Source organism: Callospermophilus lateralis, unplaced genomic scaffold (genome assembly GCF_048772815.1).
Source record: "Callospermophilus lateralis isolate mCalLat2 unplaced genomic scaffold, mCalLat2.hap1 Scaffold_66, whole genome shotgun sequence".
Taxonomy (NCBI): Eukaryota; Metazoa; Chordata; class Mammalia; order Rodentia; family Sciuridae; genus Callospermophilus; species Callospermophilus lateralis.
The window spans coordinates 336,848-350,816 of NW_027514882.1; the positions used below are offsets into that span (position 1 = coordinate 336,848).

Below are 13,969 nucleotides of genomic sequence, written 5' to 3' on the forward strand. Positions count from 1 at the left end.
CTGCTTCTGCGATAGCCTGAGAGGAACTCGGTGAGCCCGTCCCTGTTTGTGACTGCAAGCTCAGGATTTCAATCAATGCATTCCAGTAACCCTAAAGTGAGGAACTCTCCATCAGGAAACACACAGAGGTGAGGACAAGGGCCACTCCCCACGGCCCCTTGGGGATTCCTGGTGCACCACAGACACTTACTGATGATACGGTATGTTGGGTTAGAAACAGATGACACCCAAATGGGAAAGAAAGGGAAATGGAATAGTAAATAGGAACAGAAGAGTCACCGGGCTAATGACAAAGCTTATGTAGTTTCCCTGTAGTATTCTTTACTCATCGTTCTCAGACCTCTCCTCTTTACCACTGCACACCTTGCCAAAACTCGCATACAAAGACCAACAGGACAGTTGCTAAACTTGGCAAGGTGAGGGCCTGAGGTTGCCCCAGTCCCATGCCAGCTTTCCCTCTGCTACCCAGTTCTTGAGTTTCATTTTGAAAGGAGCCTTTCCTTCCCACACTGGGGCAGTGGTTGGTCTACCCTGTTTTGGTAAAATGCACTGTTGGGAGGGATTCGCGTCCTGGAGGATCTCCCTAAGCTTCCAGGCACCAGTGGGTTTCCCTCTTGCTCTCTGGGACTGTCCACATTTCCCAGCAGGGAAGCTGGCCTGTCCTCACAGCTGTCTGTCACCAGGCTGGGGGTGCATGTTTGTTGACTCTAAACTAGTCTCTGTGTGAGAGTCACTTCCCTATGTACATAGAAACCTTTGTCCTTTATTGACAGAAGGCCTAGAGATGGGTCCCCATGTGACCAGGGTTCCTGAGACCTGGCAGTCCACTGTGTTCAGTCCTCCTCTGTGGATGGCTCTGAAATGGGAACGAGCAAGTGGCTGAGGTGCAACATGGGGTGGTTATTTAGTCCTTAGGGTTTCCTGGACCCACTGAAGAAATTGCTGCTCCTGTGCCTGGTGTCTTATTTCCTTTTGTTATTTGTTTCTTCTAGTAGCCCTAAGTCAAAGCAGGAGGTGATGGTCCGTCCCCCTACAGTGATGTCCCCATCTGGAAACCCCCAGCTGGATTCCAAATTCTCCAATCAGGGTAAACAGGGGGGCTCAGCCAGCCAATCCCAGCCATCCCCCTGTGACTCCAAGAGTGGGGGCCATACCCCTAAAGCACTCCCTGGCCCAGGTGGGAGCATGGGGCTGAAGAATGGGGCTGGAAATGGTGCCAAGGGCAAGGGGAAAAGGGAGCGAAGTGTTTCCCCCGACTCCTTTGATCAGAGAGATCCTGGGACTCCAAACGATGACTCTGACATGAAAGGTATGTCTGTAAGATCCCTGAGACTCAGAGGGAAGTCGGTGTCCTGAGGGAAAGCCTCTGACATGGGCTGGAGGCCAGAAAGGCCAGCTCGGTCAAGTGGGGAGAACAGGAGTCAGATTCAGGAGTTCTCCCAGGGTGTAATGGAACTGTTGTTTCTCACTTTTCTACTCACTGGAGCCTAGTCTGGAACCACCTTGTTGAGTGCTGTCCGGGGGGTTGCACATAGTTTGACAGGGTACCTCACAGGGCTGGCCACATTTTTATGCATGTCTTTGGCCTCTGTGCTGATTCTCCTTCAGTTTCCAGTCAGTAGCTCCAGCCTCTCTGCAAGTGGCATCCCCTCCTGTTCTCCATCCGAGTAGTCCCCCTGGGCTTGGGTTTGTGCTCTCTGGTTGCCACTTTGCCAGGCTTGCAGACACAAGAGGAAGCCTTGGTGGCCCTGACAGTACTCTAGACTTGTCATAGCTGATTTCACTGTGGCAGGAATGAGGGACTACCAGATGTGGTAGAGATTTGGCAGGTACCAAAGTGGAGTCAGCCAGAAAGGGGTATGATATGTGATTTTAGGTTTTTTTCCTCCTAGTGTAAGAACAAAAATCTAACTGTAGGCCAGAATGTGAAGTTAGTTTTCAAGAACTGGAACCCATAAGAAAAATGGAAAACCTTGCCAGGTGCAGCAAAAGCTGGCCTCATGGTTATCCCAGCTATCCTGGAGCCTGAGGCAGGAGGATCATCAGTTCAAGGCCAGCCTGGGCCATTTAGTGATGTGTAATAGAACTGTTCCTTCTCACTTTTCTACTCACTGGAGCCTAGTCTGGAACCTCCTTGTTGAGTGCTGCCCGGGGGGATGCACATAGTTTGACGGGATACCTCACAGGGCTGCCCACATTTTTATGCATGTCTTTGGCCTGGAGACTCAAAATGAAAAATAAAAGGCCTGGGGTTTTAGTTCAGGGTAGAGCGTTTGCCTAGCATTCAGAGGCCCTAGGTTCAAGTCCCAATATTGTGAGAAAAAAAAAGAAAACCTGGGTGATTGTTCCCCCTTTCTTTCCTCCCTACCTCTATTCCTTTCTTTTTTTTTCTTTCCTTTCCTTCCTTCCTCAGGTGTTGGAAGGCCTCCTTAAGTTTTGGAGGCCTACTATGAGGGCCAGCACTATGCGGATGCTAGGGGTACCATGGTCAATAAGATAGACGCAGTAGCCATCCTTAAGGATTTGAGTGTATCTAGAAGCTGATCGTTAAATAAACAATGAAATTTCATGAATGCTGAAGTAAAAGAAGTTAGGGGACTATGAGTTCCATTAGCTGGGGCATCTAGGCAAGTCCAAGAAGTTTGAAAACTGTTACCAGGAGGGAGGGACAGTTATACTGATATCTGAAGGATGTATTCTATTTACAGAAATGAGGAGGGAGGGAGCTTTGTAATGAGTCATATAGGGAGAAGAGTGTTTGAAATTTTATAAGCAGAAAGAAGGTTTCCTCTTAACAAGATAATTTCTTCTTGAAATTCTCAAGGTGGGTTTGTGTTGTGATGCTGTAAATGCTGGCAGAAAAAAAAAGAGTCTCAGTCTTTCCATGATAATGAGTCTTTTATTCTTTTAGAATGTAATTCTGCTGACCATATAAAGTCCCAGGATTCCCAGCACACACAACACTCCATGACCCCATCAACTGCCACAGTCCCCAGGTCTTCCACCCCTTCCCATGGCCAAGCTACTGCCCCAGAGCCCACACCTGCTCAGAAGACTCCAGCCAAAGTGGTGTATGTGTTTTCTACTGAGATGGCCAATAAGTAAGTAGATGGCACTGTCTTGCTGTTAAACGTCACTTATGTGTGTGGGGAGAGGGGACCTTAATTCTTATTCCCCTTCCCCTTGCAGATTGATTTTTTCCCTCTTGTATCATGTAAAGTTGACAGTACAAAAAGAGATAAAATAAAATGTAAATCCTTCCCCATCTTACTCCCCAGAGGCAACCACTGATAATACTTCCTTGACTTTTCTTTCAGAATTTTTTTGTGCTAATACAAATATACACATCTACCTTTTTTAAACATAGAAGAGTGATTGTATAATAAACACTTTTTCTACAATTTGCTTATTATTATTTTTAAATGCCCCAAGTAGTAAATATCTATAGTCGAATAATTAAAATTAAAAAAAAACTATAAAGAAAAACCTCTGGAATTTAAACATAACTACCATGAACGTCTTGCTATATATGTTCTGAGTGAATGGCTGAATCGATTTTTATTCATTTATTCGTCAAAAATACCCTGTGTGCACTTTTTTTTCTTTTCTTTTTCACTTAAGATAAAAAGTGAATCTTAACAAACTTAAACTTTCCCTATCCCTGGGTGTTTTTGAGATTTTAGTGTTCACACTTCTCAGTTTGGTATTTTGAACTAGGATCTTCTATAAAATACCTTAATAGTAGGTTAATTAAGAAGAAGAAAGTTTGGGGTTTTGTTTTTTGTTTTTTTTTTGGTGCCTCTTTTGGGGTACATTCATGGCTGTCTTTTAGTTTCAGGTGTTTGATGATAATAAAATGTTTCCCTTAGTTTCTTCTTCTGTTCTTAAATTTATTTTTTAGTCGTTGATTTATTTACTTACATATGGTGCTGAGACTTGAGCCCAGAGCCTCACACATGGCAGGCTGCGCTCCACCACTGAGCCTCTCCCGGCCCCTTGGTTTCTTCTTATCCAATATCTCTGGTGGTTCTTGGTGCTTCTCCTTCCACTCCCTTAGAGGTCCAGCGTGGGGTCCAGTTGGGGTCACAGTGAGAGAGACAGAGTCATGGCCTAGCATGTTTTCCATTTTGTCTCTGCAGAGCTGCCGAAGCCGTGTTGAAGGGCCAGGTTGAGACCATCGTCTCTTTCCACATCCAGAACATCTCCAGCAGCAAGGCGGACAGAAGCACAGCCCCTCTGGTATGTGGTTGAGAAGTGGGTCCACAGTGACTGCCCAGGATCGGGTGGTGATTGACAAGGAGCTGTATTCTGGATATCTAGTGTGACCCTGGTATTGTGGGACCTTAGGCATGTCACACTGTGCCTTTCTATCAGATGCTGGTAAACTGATGACGAGTGAGGGGAAGAAGGTGCTAAACAAAAGAGGAGTTACACAGATATCTCAGGGTCACCATCTCTAGGAAAATCTAAATTCAACCTATATGTAGAGCAGATTTTTTAAAAAATAACATTCTTGAATTAGTTGAAGAAAAAATATGTAGTGTTTATTTTAATGCATATGGTTGATTAAATTGAACCAAACGACATTTCTGGTGTCTGGCACTGTCCAGGCATTGCACCAGATGCTGTGGGGAGTGCTAAGAAGCTCAAGATACAGTCCCTGTGTTCAGAGAGCATGAACTCTAATACTGGTATGAGTCTTAATCATGGGAAAGTTAAATGACAGTAAGCAAAGTTATAATTCCAGATAAAATCGGTGCCATCTTGTCTACTTTGTGTATCAAAGAAATCTCCATCTCTGTGGACATAGCAGAGCTTGAGCTTTCCTCAACTGAGCGATTTTATATTTCCCAGGTTATCTGCACTACTCAGATGGAGAGTGAATATCGTTATATTTAAAATGCTTGTTGTCTGGGGGACCACTGGGTACCTTGCAACCCAGTCGAGCTTTATTGACTTAATGGTAGTTCTTAATAGAGTTGTCACCTCCACCTTCTCTGGTGCTAAAATGTAATCAGAATTGGAGTTAAGGAGGGAATTAGTAATGATCCATTGCTCCAAATCTGAAACGAAAGGGGTAGTGAGAAACAGTTTCCTTGACTGTAATTGCTTTATTAAAACTGACCCCACCTCTAACCTGGCCAACCAAACCAAACCTGAAACGGCACGACAAGGAAAATTCGGGTGACCTCCATGCTTCGGTTGAGGAGTTGCAAAAGTGGAATTGTGCAGAGTCAAACAGATTGAGCTGATTTTACCCATACAAATCTATCTACAGAAAAATGTGCATCAGTACTTCCAAATGAAACATTTGTGTATATATTTTTTTACAGAGTATAAATATTCAAAGATGTTTTTGCTTATATGAAATATAAATTCTTCATATACGTAGATACACATAATAATTCATGTGCAGATTTACCCAAAGGTAAACATTCCAGAGAGTAAGTGGGGAGGTAAGTTAAGAGCCTTGTGAGTTTAGGAATACAGAATGGATTAAATGAACAAGTAGGAACAAATGAACACCAGAAAGGGATTAGGAGGGTCACTGACGGCTGGTGAAAAATAACTGAGAAAGTTTGTAGACTAGGCCCTTCTTAACCCTCTGAAGTCTCAGCTGTGCTAAAGTTGAGACCTAGAACATGTACATCCTTCTTCCAGACAGTCGTAGTGTCTGCGTCACCAATTGTAGGTAAGGGAGCTTTTATCCAGGACTCAGTTTGGCAGTAGTACTTAATAAGTTAAAAAGGGCAGCCTGCTGTCCATTGGAAGGAACAGATCAAGGGACACCGTGAGCTAGATCACCTCAGACTTGTGTGCAAATGCTTCCTTCCTGCAGATTATCCTACTACAGTTAATGTACAAATTCTTATCAGATATGGAATCAGTGATCACAAACTAAAAACAGAAACCATAGATGTGAGGCCCCTGGAAACTCAAGGAGGGGAACACTTCAGTCATCACCCTACCGGAGGGGATGTGACATGGAGTGGCCTCCCGCTGTATCCAGCTGGCAGAGCACAGAGCTACAAGTGAAGCATCAGACCTTTTGATTGATGACGATAAGTCTGCATACCCTATTGTACTTCCAGGAAATAGAAAAAGGTGTTAGGTGTAGCCTCCCACATACCAAGGAACTAATCTTTTACCTGAATCAAAAACACATAGTAGACATGTGATATCAAACCTGTTCCTCGAAATAGACACTCAGATGTATTCTCTTTGGCAGAGTGGCTCTCCCCTGGTATGCTTATACAGTTATTGGAACCCGATCTTCAAGAAGGGAAAGAGGATGCCATTGGACAGTAAGGTTTAAAAAAAAATCGAAACATCTCTATGTCCAAAGAAGGGTTGTACGTAAATAATTTCAGAATCAAGTGTCAGTATAGAGTTATGTCACTGGGACAAATCCTTTATAACATATCTTGCTCTTTTAATTGCCCCTCCGTTCAGTTTACCAGTGATCTAAACAATCTCATTTATCTTCAGAATACACAGATATCTGCCCTTCGCAATGATCCAAAATCTCTCCCACAACAACCCCCAGATCCAGCCAACCAGGACCAGAATTCTTCCCAGAACACCAGACTGCAGCCAACTCCACCCATTCCGGCACCAGCACCCAAGCCTGTGGCACCCCCACGTCCCCTGGACCACGACAGTCCTGGGGTGGAGAATAAACGGATTGCTCCTGTAGGCAGTCCTGCCAGCTCCACTCCGTTGCCTCCGGACGGCACCGGGCCAAACTCAACGCCCAACAATCGAGCAGTGACCCCTGTCTCCCAGGGGAGCAGTAGCTCTTCGGCAGATCCCAAAGCCCCTCCACCCCCATCAGTGTCCAGTGGCGAGCCCCCCACACTGGGAGAAAACCCTGACGGCCTGTCTCAGGAGCAGCTGGAGCACCGTGAGCGCTCCTTGCAGACCCTCAGAGACATCCAGCATATGCTCTTCCCTGATGAGAAAGAATTCTCAGGACAGAGTGGGGGGCCCCAGCAGAATCCTGGGGTATTAGATGGACCTCAGAAAAAAACAGAAGGGCCAATCCAGGCCATGATAGCTCAGTCCCAAAGCCTGGGTAAGTGTCCTGGGCCCCGGACAGATGTGGGAGCTCCCTTTGGCCCTCAAGGACATAGAGATGTGCCCTTTTCTCCAGATGAAATGGTTCCACCTTCTATGAACTCCCAGTCTGGGCCCATCGGACCTGACCACCTGGAGCACATGACCCCTGAGCAGATGGCGTGGCTGAAGCTGCAGCAGGAGTTCTACGAGGAGAAGAGGAGGAAGCAGGAGCAAGTGGTGGTGCAGCAGTGCTCCCTGCAGAACATGCTGGTCCACCCGCACGGGCTGAGGGCTGTGGGCCAAGGGCCGCCCCCTCCCTACCAGGTGACTCCTGGTGAAGGCTGGGCACCCGGGGCTGCAGAGACGTTCTCTGATGGAATCAGCATTTCACATTCTCTGCCCCCCAGGGCATGGCTCCCCATTCCAACATGCCAGGGAGCCAGATGCGCCTCCCGGGATTTGCAGGAATGATAAACTCTGAAATGGAAGGGCCAAATGTGCCCAACCCTGCGTCTAAACCAGGCCTCTCTGGAGTCAGTTGGCCAGACGATGTGCCAAAAATCCCAGATGGTCGAAACTTCCCTCCCGGCCAAGGTGTCTTCAGTGGTCCTGGCCAAGGGGAGCACTTCCCAAACCCCCAAGGATTGTCTGAAGAGATGTTTCAGCAGCAGCTGGCAGAGAAGCAGCTGGGTCTCCCCCCAGGGATGGGCATGGAAGGCATCAGGCCCAGCATGGAAGTGAACAGGGTGATCCCAAGCTCCCAGCGCCACATGGAGCCCGGGAACAATCCCATCTTCCCACGGATACCAGTCGAGGGCCCGCTGAGTCCTTCTAGGGGTGACTTTCCAAAAGGAATGCCTCCACAGATAGGCCCTGGTTGGGAACTTGAGTTTGGGATGGTTCCTGGTGGGATGAAGGGAGATGTGCATCTGAATGTCAGCATGGGGCCCAGCACTCAGATGATACCTCAGAAGATGAGAGAGGCTGGCGCAGGCCCTGAGGAGTCGATGAAGTCCCGCCCAGGCGGCTCAGACATGCTGCCTGCCCAGCAGAAGATGGTTCCCCTGCCATTTGGTGAGCACCCTCAGCAGGAGTATGGCATGGGCCCCAGGCCATTCCTTCCCATGTCTCAGGGTCCAGGCAGCGGCAGTGGCTTGCGGAATCTCAGAGAATCAATTGGGCCCAACCAAAGGACTCACACCCGGCTCAGTCATATGCCACCACTACCTCTCAACCCCTCGAGTAACCCCACCAGCCTCAACCCAGCTCCCCCCGTCCAGCGTGGCCTGGGATGCAAGCCCCTGGATATATCTGTGGCAGCCAGCCAGGTGCATTCCCCAGGCATCAACCCTCTGAAGTCTCCCACGATGCACCTAGTCCAGTCCCCAATGCTGGGCTCACCCTCAGGGAACCTCAAGTTCCCCCAGACTCCGTCACAGCTGGCAGGCATGCTGGCAGGCCCAGCTGCTGCTGCTTCCATTAAGTGCCCCCCTGTTTTTGGGTCTGCTGCTGCTTCGCCTGTTCACCTCAAGTCTCCATCACTTCCTGCCCCATCACCTGGAAGGACCTCCTCTCCCAAACCTCCCCTTCAGAGTCCTGGGATTCCTCCAAACCATAAAGCTCCCTTCACCATGGCCTCCCCAGCCATGCTGGGAAGTGTAGAGTCAGGTCAGTATGTCAGCATCCTCACAGTCGCACTCATACCTGGAGATTGCCAGACCCTGATTTTGCTTAAGAAAATTGGTGTCTTTGAGTGTAACCAGAGGAAGTGGCCTTTGCCAAAACTCGTGGCAAGGTGCATCATTCTGAGTACTGCATTAGGCGTTTGCACAAGTACCCAGCCCTACAAAGTGTCTGTGTGTGGTGGGTGCTATGGAAGGAGGAAGGGAGTGGGACGCTGTGTGTCAGTTGTCACAGTGACTTACCTTAGCACAGTGAACAAGGCTGGTGAGATAGAATGTCCTAACAGTGGGGAAATGTGACTTCCTCAAATCCTGGGCCCACCCACTTCAAGGGGCTATGACTGAGTCTTGTCCCACACATAGAGGGAAGCTATTCTAAGACTTGTTTGGTTCTTGTAACTAGTTGCCCACAGAAAACTCCATTTTCTAAGATCAGCTGCAGTTCATATTTTCTTCTTGGGAGAGACCCTCACTGATGATAGTAGCTTTGTGGGTGGAACCAGAGCTCTGAGGTGTGTACTAGTTTTGGTACAGTCTCCGCCTGAGAAAACTAGAACGAGAACAAGATGGGAGGCCTGTCCTGCCAAGCCAAGGGTCTTCCTCTGGGGTAAGCGGGTCGTTAAAACAGTGGAATAGCTAGCTGCTTCGGACCTTCTTAGGTCAAGCATCATGGCCATTGTTTTAGTTAGCTTTTTTGCTGCTGTGACTAAAAGATCTGACCACAACAACTTTAGGAGGGAAAGTTTATTTGAGGGCTCATGGTTTCAGAGGTCTCTGTCCATAGAAGGCTGGCTCCATTCCTAGGGACTCAAGGTGAGGCAGAACATCATGGCAGAAGAGTGTGGCAGACAGTAGCAGAGAGAGAGAGAGAGAGAGAGAGAGAGAGAGAGAGAGAGAGAGAGACTGCCCACTCCAGATAAAAATTACATACCCCATAGCCACTTCCTCACGAACCACTTCCTCCAGCCACAGCCCACCGGCCTCCAGCTACTACTCAGTTGGTCCCAGCAGGGATTAATTCATTGATTAGGTTAAGGCTGTGACCCAACTGTTTCTCCAAACCTCCTTGCATTGTCTTACATGTGAGCTTCTAACCCGTAGCAGTCATGGAAACGAAGAGTTTGTGTAGGGTGATATGGCTGGTCCTGGGGTTGGGCACTAGTCTGGCTTCATGGGGTTCTAATACCTGGATCAAGTTCTAAATTGTGACTGGAAGGGAAAGAGTTCTATTTATATTTCACATTCTTTTCAATGAAATGGTTATTTGTAATCTCATTTTTCTAATGTATTCCTGCTGTGTTTTGTCTTCACATCTGCTGATCTGTCATCTCCATATCACGCCACAGTTTCCTTCTGCACACACAGAGAGCTTGACCAGAAGATTGATGACTCGTGTCCTTGGTCTAATAACACTGTCCTGCTCATCTGTCTCCTTCCTGGCCTTGCCAGTTCATTATCATAGGGCCCAGTAGCGCTCAGAACCAGTGGACTCCCTGCCCATCTTTGTTTTGTTTTGCTTTGTTCTCCTAGGTGGCCCTCCACCGCCTACAGCCAGCCAGCCAGCCTGCCTCTGTGAATATCCCTGGAAGTCTTCCCTCGAGCACACCTTACACTATGCCTCCAGAGCCAACCCTCTCCCAGAACCCTCTCTGGATTATGATGTCTTGAATGTCCAAGTTCGCAATGCCCAGTTCGACCCCATTGTACCATGATGCCATCAAGACTGTGGCCAGCTCTGATGACGACTCCCCTCCAGCCCGTTCTCCCAACCTGCCATCAATGAATAACATGCCAGGTAAGAAGCCAAAAAGACGGGTGTGGAGCTGGTGCTGACCAGGGAGAGACTTCCTGAATTGTTTTCTTAGAGACAGGTGGACATTGAACAGTTAGCCATGTGCCATCAGAGTCAGTCTCAGTGGAGTGGAGGTGCCTGACTAGAGGAGGATGGCCTTCTTCATCAGCTCCTCTGAGGCTGTGAGAGGGCTTCCCTGCTCTGTGTACCTGGCGGGTTCTGGACTTTTTCCTTTGGGGTCATCCTGCAGTCATGCTGAGGTCATTTCTTTCTCACATGCTGATGGGAATGTTGTTAGCTCTCACGTGGTTTCCTGGAAACGCACCCTCGAGGCACCAGCCACCACAGGGTTCCAGAGAGTGGGAAGCCCCTGTTTCCTAGACGAGTCCTTTCTTAGAACTAGGGCCATAATAAAAGTCTTCCTTTCACTGTTTGCTCTGTCTGCCTTCATTCCTTCACCCACTCCCACCTCTGCCCCCACTAATCTCAGAAAAAAGGCGTGATCTTCAGTGGTGAAGGTGATGGCAATCCCAGTTAACCAGGTTAGGCTGCGCTGTGTGAGAGGGACAGACGCCATCCCTGCCGCCCTCAGTGACGGTCCAGAGGGAGGCCAGAAGTTTAGACATCCCAGACACTGGCAGACAGGACACTTCCCCTTTTCCATTAAACGTCATCACTGTCATTGCCTTGACGTGTCTTTTAACCTGGAGTTAAATGGTCTCTTGGGAAGGCAACATAAAATAATGCCAGGTGTCAGTTGGAAAAAAAGACTCGTTTGGGTTCTTTGTTATAATTCCTGACCATTGGACTTGTGGAATCAATAATCCTCCATCTCCACAAAGGGCCGTACTTCAGTCGTTCAGGCAGATTATTTTCTTCCTGTGTTAAATTGTCTCCAGTGAAGACGACAACACTGTTTGCTTATTAACATAGAATTTTTCCCTTGCTGTCTTCTGCACAGTCATGTCATATGCGTGGGTCAGACGCCCCCCAAGTATGTTTCAGTCTTTGATGGCAGAGATTTTGTTTTCCCACCAGATAACTTTTTTTGTTAATTTGATTTATTAGTTTTTCTGAGTTGCTTTTAATTGAGTTGATTCCTTTGATATCTTTATTTTTCTAGGAATGGGCATTAATACACAGAATCCTCGAATTTCAGGTCCAAACCCCGTGGTTCTGATGCCAACCCTCAGCCCAATGGGAATGACCCAGCCACTTTCTCACTCCAGTCAGATGCCCTCACCAAATGCTATGGGACCCAACATACCTCCTCATGGGGTCCCAATGGGGCCTGGCTTGATGTCACACAACCCTGTCATGGGGCATGGGTCCCAGGAGCCTCCGATGGTACCTCAAGGACGGATGGGTTTCCCCCAGGGCTTCCCTCCAGTGCAGTCTCCTCCACAGCAAGTCCCATTCCCTCACAATGGCCCCAGTGGAGGATAAGGCAGTTTTCCAGGAGGGATGGGTTTCCCAGGAGATGGCCCCCTCGGCAGCCCCAGCAACCTGCCGCCAAGTTCAGCAGATGCAGCACTCTGCAAACCTGGAGGCCCAGGGGGTCCCGACTCCTTCACTGTCCTGGGGAACAGCATGCCTTCAGTGTTTACAGACCCAGATCTGCAGGAGGTCATCCGTCCTGGAGCCACCGGGATTCCCGAGTTTGATCTGTCCCACATTATTCCATCTGAGAAACCTAGCCAGACTGCAATATTTCCCTCGAGGGGAAGTCCCAGGCCGTAAACAGCCCCAGGGTCCTGGACCTGGTTTTTCGCACATGCAGGGGATGATGGGTGATCAAGCCCCCAGAATGGGACTAGCATTACCTGGCATGGGAGGTCCAGGGCCAGTAGGAACTCCGGACATCCCTCTTGGTACGGCTCCATCCTTGCCAGGCCACAACCCAGTGAGACCACCAGCCTTTCTCCAGCAAGGCATGATGGGACCTCACCATCGGATGATGTCACCAGCACAATCTACATTTCCCGGCCAGCCCACCCTGATGAGCAATCCAGAAGCTGCCGTGGGCATGATTCCTGGCAAGGATCGGGGGCCTGCTGGGCTGTACACACACCCCGGGCCTGTGGGCTCCCCAGGAATGATGTCCATGCAGGGCATGATGGGACCCCAACAGAACATCATGATCCCCCCCCAGATGAGGCCCTGGGGCATGGCTGCTGACGTGGGCATGGGTGGATTCAGCCAAGGACCTGGCAACCCAGGAAACATGATGTTTTAAGCTGCTAAGATTGGATGTGCCGATGCTTGTCAAGATGGGATTCCAGGTCCTGAGCACTGCTCGGAGGGAGCGCCAGGAGTGCTTACTGTTGGTCATGCAATAGGGGGACAGAGACCTGAGGGCTGCTTTGGGGGAGGGGAACTCGAGAATGTATGGATCTGTCTGAAAACAAATTCTTCATTTAATCAACAGGTGTGTTTTTTTTAAGATTTATTTTTTAAAAATTATTTTTGTGGACTTGGGTATCCCATGGTGGCACCTACTTTTGGGAATCTGTAGCCGTGCTTTGAGAATCGCCATCGGTCACATGTTGCACCGTTCTCTGTATATTTACGTCCTTTGGACTGGCTTCTCCCAGGATTCTTCTGTTTTTTTTTTTTGTTTTTTAAATTTGGGCTTTATTTTTTTGTGTGTACTGTACTATATTGTAAAAGGGATTTTAGCAGAGACGTTAGTCTTTGGGGCAAGAGGAGAACAGGAATGCTGGGCTGTTTACTTTAGGTGGAGAATCCATCTTCAGACTTTGGACTATTTTCTCTCAACTCCAGTGTATAGAAAAACCAAACTACGACCTCAGAGCAGAGTATTAATGAAAAGCACAAAAAAGGAACTAAGTTCAGCGAGGGGTGGGGGGAGGGGGGAAATTTTTCTTTTTAAAAATAATGAAGCTTAGGACATTTGTTTCAGTTGAGTGCTCGTCAGCACTGTCTGTCTCTCTCAGTACACAAACCCACCATCAGGTCTTCTCTGTTTCCCCCATGCTTCCCGTCTTAGCTAAGTGTGTTCTCCTCCCTCGGGCCCCCCTGGTGACCCTCGGCCCCCTCCTCTCCCCTCCCCTGTGGCAGCTGCAATACCTGGTGTTCTGCTGGGGACTGCTCCAGAGAAGCCCTGTTCCTGCCGAGTGTCCTCCTGGCCCTGCAGGGGAGCTCTGTCTTGGGAGGGCCCTTGGCCTTCTCCCTGGGCCTTTCCACCCCCAGCCCACTCCCCCTGCCCACCTCATTTTCTGTTCTCTTTTTATTAGGAATTCCCAAGTGAATTTTATTAATGTGGGAGTGGAACAGATGCTAAAAGCTATCAAGGATTTTGTTTTTGTTTTAGATTTTGTGGTTCCTTCCCCTTCCTCCCCTCCCATGCGTAAAACGTTCTGTGTGACCTCCATTAAATTTGATACAAAACCACTCGCCAGAGCTGTGGTGTCAG

At 48.5% G+C, this 13,969-nt stretch overlaps 1 pseudogene; it reads left to right on the plus strand.

Moving 5' to 3' along the window:
- The first annotated feature begins 75 nt into the window (after positions 1 to 75).
- On the plus strand, positions 76 to 12,769 carry LOC143390051 (B-cell CLL/lymphoma 9 protein-like; annotated as a pseudogene).
- Positions 12,770 to 13,969: the final 1,200 nt, after the last annotated feature.